This window comes from Gadus morhua, chromosome 17 (genome assembly GCF_902167405.1).
Source record: "Gadus morhua chromosome 17, gadMor3.0, whole genome shotgun sequence".
Taxonomy (NCBI): domain Eukaryota; kingdom Metazoa; phylum Chordata; class Actinopteri; order Gadiformes; family Gadidae; genus Gadus; species Gadus morhua.
The window spans coordinates 20,863,853-20,870,312 of NC_044064.1; positions in this window are offsets into that span (position 1 = coordinate 20,863,853).

Here is a 6,460-nt window from a genome sequence, read left to right on the forward strand (position 1 = left end):
TGTTGGGGGGTTGGTCAGTCTGTCAACAGTTGCAAATAGGGTTTTTGCATTATTAGTGTTGGTTTTAATGATATTGGAGAAAAATGTTTCTCTAGCATTTTTTAAGTCTAAATTGTAGGCACGGAGGCTCTCTTTATAGATATCATGGTGAATATGAAGTTTTGTTTTACGCCAGATGCGTTCAACCTTCCTGCATTCCTTTTTCTGTGCTGTTACAGAAGCAGCTTTTCTCCAGGGTGCCTTTTGCTTTCCAGAAATCGTTTTAACCTTATAAGGTGCAATGACATCTATGACTTTCAAATTTTCAAATTAAAGTTTTCTACAAGATCATCAGCAGTACATGGGTTTAGAGGTGGTAGCAAGGAGATGGCCTTTTTAAAAAGTACATTAGAATCTTCATTGATATACCGTTTTTTGACAGTGTTTGATTTTGTCTGTATGTCGGGAATAAAAGATATGTTAAAGAAAACACAAAAGTGGTCAGACAAGGAAGGATCAGTCACAGAGAGATCAGAAACATTGAGGCCCTTTGTGATAACCAGGTCTAGAGTGTGCCCCTTGCAATGAGTAGCCTCTTTCACATGTTGAGACAGTTCAAATGTGTCCAAAATGGTAAAAAGTTTTTTTGCACACTTGTCATTCAAATCATCAGTATGAAAATTGAAGTCACCAGTTATAACTAGACAGTCAAATTCTGTGGAGATGCTAGACAATAATTCTGTGAATTCATCGAAAAAATTTGCAGAATATGTGAGTGGCCTGTAAATAATTAATAGGAGAACTCTGGGGGAGCATTTCAATACAGCACTAAGGTATTCGAACGATGGAAAATCACCAAATAACATCTGTTTCCCCTGAAATACATTTTTAAATATAGCAGCAACCCCTCCACCTCTTTTTCCAGATCTACATGCATCAAAAAAGTTATAGTCGGGAGGAGCTGTCTCTATCAGAACGGTTGCACTGTTATTTTGTTCCAGCCATGTTTCAGTTAAAAACATAAAATCCAGTTTGGAAGTGTTAATAAAATCATTAACTAAAAATGATTTGTTATTAAGAGACCTCACATTAAGTAGAGCCATCCTGATGGTGCTGTTGATAGGCTTTAAGGTTGTTTTTGGTTTGGAGGCAATAGATATGAGATTTGTGAGGTTAGCAGTGTGTCTAAGTTTCCCTTTGTTTACTCTCTTAGTGGTGACAGCATGAATGCGAAAGTTGCCCTGCTTTGACGTAGGCAACCTTGGGTTCAGCAGATTATGAGAAACTTCCTTTATACTGTGTCTACGGCTGAACCCTTTTTTGTCTCAGTAATACTCAGGACTACTATCGGGGCGGGGGCGGGGCGCCGTCCTCCTGGGTGTTAGCAGTGTTAGCAGCCTGCGGCCATGACGTGGCGATGCTATCATTGACACAGATGCAAGTTTGATGCCAGCATGTTCCAGTTTCTTAAATTCGGCTGGAAAATCGCAAAGGGAGACATCGGAGCTGGAGTTGTTGTTGTGGCTATAGGAGAGATGAGGCTGGAGTTCATCATCGATGGGGGAATGCAGAGGAGGGGGGTGGCCGTTCCTCGCCAAGCCAGCATCAGCGATGGGGGAGGGCACAGTGTTGATGGCGTCGGGCGGGCTGTTGTCTCTCTTCAAGGTCTGTGGGCTGTCTGCTATCTGTGTGTCAGATAGTGGCAGAGTAGTTGTGTGGGGGAGGCTGTAGTCTCGCTTCTTCTCAACCTGTGCTCTGATTGTGGCCTGTGCGTCAGACCATGGCAAGATTGTGGCCTGTGCGTAAAGCGAGAAGAGTAGATTGTCACTCAACAGTTTTGAGCCTAACCTGTTTGGGTGTAGGCCATCTGCTCTGAAAAGATATTTGCGCCCCCAGAATAAGTTGAAATTGTCAATAAAGTCCCTTCCTCTTTCATTGCAGACTCTGGAAAGCCATGTATTCAGTGCAAGTAGACGACTGAATCTGTTTATTCCCCTGTCAACAGTTGGTATGGGTCCACTGATGGAAGACTTGATGTGTATTTTGTCCAGTGTATCCAATAGATCAGTGTAATCCCTCTTCAGAAGTTCTGACTGTTCTCTTTGAATATCATTAAATCCTGCATGCACAACAATCTGTGAGATTTTGGGGTTTTCCAATATGATTTTGGCTAGTTTATGGTTGATATTACTAACCATTCCATATGGGAAGATGCATGTTTTGATCTTCTTACCGGTTATATCCTTGATAGTTGAGTCTCCTATAATCAGAGTGTCTGGTTCATCTGCTTTCTCTGAGATGGGCCCTTGTTGGACGGTGGCAGACACATGCGCAGCCCGCCTCCGTGGCGACTGGTTGTTCCGTTTCTGTCCGCACTGTCCGTCCGGACGCATCTCGGGGCTCAGGGGTGCATCGGTGGCAGGCGCGTTCGTGGACTCTTGAAGTGGCAGGAACGGTTCTTCAGTGGCAGGGTTGATTTGAGTAACGGGCTAATCCGGCTGATAACTTTAGCTTTGGGTAGCTTAGCATTTGGTGTTGAGTGAACTTGTTGATTTACTTTGGTATGTTGCTTTGGCTTAGCGCCGACTCTGTTCCAGTAAGACGCAGCTGGAACTGTCTCTCTCATGTCCAGCTTCGGGAAGGATACAGTGTAGCTTTGATCATCTTGCTGTATCTGAGTGAGCTCAGCGAACTCACCCATCGGCACTGTATCTTGTGATAGTCCTTTGCATTTTTCTACTGCTGCTAGTCTCGTTTCAATTAAAGCCAATGTCTGTTTCAGTTTGGAGATATCCGAATACAGAGGCATGTTGGCGATAGGAAAGTCCAAGGCTTTTTCTGCGGTCTGATCCGGGAGTAAAAAGTGCCAAAATGTATTGTTGAATCGAGCGATTGAGGACGACGGAAACAAACTATATACTGTTAGGTAAATAAAATAAGATAAAGTAGATCTGAACGATGAATTAAGTAGTTCTTTCCAATGCCCAGCGGAGCTTCGGGAAACATGACCTCCCTCTCTCTCTCTCCACACTTGACCGAACAAACAATTAAACTACCAGAGAGAATCAAAGAGAGGGAGAAGGAGAGAGAGAGAGACAGAGAGAGCGACACAGAGAGATCTCTTGGCCAAGAAAGCAGAGTTGAGGAAGAAATGGTTGGATTGGACATTCATTCACCGTGAGCGCGGCGGGCACTCCCGCGACTCCCGGCCGTCACGACTCCCGTCGTGCACCGATACCGCGGGCACCGCAGTGACCAGTAATACATATCTGGATCAAACTATTTAACCTGATACCCCCACCATAACACTACATATCTGTATCAAACCATTTAACCTGATACCCCCACTACCCTACATATCTGGATCAAACCATTTAACCTGATACCCCAAAATAACCCTACATATCTGGATCAAACCATTTAACCTGATACCCCAAAAATAACCCTACATATCTGGATCAAACCAATTAACCTCATACCCCCACAATAACCCTACATATCTGGATCAAACCAATTAACCTGATACCCACATTTACCCTACATATCTGGATCAAACCAATTAACCTGATACCCACATTTACCCTACATATCTGGATCAAACCAATTAACCTGATACCCACATTTACCCTACTTATCTGGATCAAACCAATTAACCTGATACCCACATCTACCCTACATATCTGGATCAAACCAATTAACCTGATACCCCAAAATAACCCTACATATCTGGATCAAACCATTTAACCTGATACCCCAAAAATAACCCTACATATCTGGATCAAACCAATTAACCTCATACCCCCACAATAACCCTACATATCTGGATCAAACCAATTAACCTGATACCCACATTTACCCTACATATCTGGATCAAACCAATTAACCTGATACCCACATTTACCCTACATATCTGGATCAAACCATTTAACCTGATACCCCCACTACCCTACATATCTGGATCAAACCATTTAACCTGATACCCCAAAATAACCCTACATATCTGGATCAAACCAATTAACCTGATACCCACATTTACCCTACATATCTGGATCAAACCAATTAACCTGATACCCCCACCATAACACTACATATCTGGATCAAACCATTTAACCTGATACCCCCACTACCCTACATATCTGGATCAAACCATTTAACCTGATACCCCAAAATAACCCTACATATCTGGATCAAACCAATTAACCTGATACCCACATTTACCCTACATATCTGGATCAAACCATTTAACCTGATACCCCCACTACCCTACATATCTGGATCAAACCAATTAACCTGATACCCACATTTACCCTACATATCTGGATCAAACCATTTAACCTGATACCCCCACTACCCTACATATCTGGATCAAACCAATTAACCTGATACCCACATTTACCCTACATATCTGGATCAAACCAATTAACCTGATACCCACATTTACCCTACATATCTGGATCAAACCATTTAACCTGATACCCCCACTACCCTACATATCTGGATCAAACCAATTAACCTGATACCCACATTTACCCTACATATCTGGATCAAACCATTTAACCTGATACCCCCACTACCCTACATATCTGGATCAAACCAATTAACCTGATACCCACATTTACCCTACATATCTGGATCAAACCAATTAACCTGATACCCACATTTACCCTACATATCTGGATCAAACCAATTAACCTGATACCCACATTTACCCTACATATCTGGATCAAACCAATTAACCTGATACCCACATTTACCCTACATATCGGCATCAAACAATTTATTCTTATATACGACAATTCGGCTGTTAAGTCGTGATGTAACATCCTTTCAATATAAAACTTCTGGGTACAACTGCTCCGTCGAACATCAAAACAAACAACAATGGCTGAACCTGTGAACCTTTTTACAATAACTACTTTCTTCAGTGAGATACCTGAAAGAGTAAAGAAAGGGTTGAATTTGTTTCACTCCAACAGAGTGGTCAGTGTAGCTGTTTTGCCTGGGGGAGTTATCAAGGGTAGCGTCCAGGCATCACAGAAAAATAAAGTTTACGAGGTTGAGGTGAGCCGTTGAAATCTAGGCTAGTTGACATCTAAGTTAACGTTAAAGATGATACGTTATTCCATGTTCTGAATTAAGTAATACTCAACAACAGTACAGGACTGGTAAAACATTGAACCTAATTGTAGATGAAACGAAAGATATATAGGCCATATCTTGTAATGTAAGTGAAGTTAGGAAAGTTGACATAAATCTGCCAGCCCCTAGTATTGTTAGGCAGGGCTGTAGTGGTCAAATTAGGGGTGGGTAAACTATGAATTTTTTGATCAGACCGACCTCGACACAACGCAACGCAAAGTGTCGCGACTCTGTAAGGCTAGCCTGGCTATATTCCATTATGTTATCAATTAAAGTCATATTAAATCAATCAATGACAGTCAATGAATGTGTTTGTAGTTTATTCAAGTTATTCAAATTTCAACAGTAAAGAAAAGTATGTGTAGATTAAGAACTATCTATCTATGGCATGTGTGTATGTGTGTGTATTAGTATGCATGCTTTTCACAGTAGTACCCAGAGGGCCTCCTTGTCCTCCACGTCAGGTCCTGCCTTGCAGGGGCGTGTTCTGGAGTTCATGGCTCCCCTGTGCTTCACCAGCCAGGACTTCACATACGTGTTGGATTGAACTTTGTGGTGGCTGAGTGGTGGGCCATTCAGTTGAATAAACATCAAGGACGACACTGTGACCAAGTGCAGACTGCATCTCAGGGGGCACACTATGATGTTCATTAAGCTGAACCCCCTCTCACACTCAGCAGTGCTAACTGGAATGAGATGGTCGATATTCAGGAGTGGTGCAAGGTTTTCTGGAATGATGCTTGAGTTATCCTTAAAATCCCTATAGCCTTCAAGAATTTTTCTGTCATCAAGTCTGAACCTTTGGGCAAGTTGTTTCAACTTTGATTCCCCATACTGCTCCTCTAGGGAACAGGCCAGTTTGCTGGGAAAATAACTTTAAAGAAAATAAATAATAAAATAAAAATATTTATAATATCCTCATCCTCATCCTCATCGTCATCCGCTTATCCGGGGTCGGGTCGCGGGGGGAGCAGCTCAAGCAGGGGGCCCCAGACTTCCCTTTCCCGGGCCACATTGACCAGCTCTGACGGGGGGATCCCGAGGCGTTCCCAGGCCAGTGTTGAGATATAATCTCTCCACCTAGTCCTGGGTCTTCCCCGAGGTCTCCTCCCCACTGGACGTGCCTGAAACACCTCCCAAGGGAGGCGCCTAGTGGGCATCCTTGCCAGATGCCCGAAATGATGAACAACATTCATGACATTCACATTAACATTATGTTAACAATGCTATAATAAGTCAATAAGTCATTTAAGTCACTCATATCTTATTATACTTAAGGAAACCGTCTCATTAAAATATTTACTTGATTAACAGAAGAACCTACAGACAGACAGACAGTCTG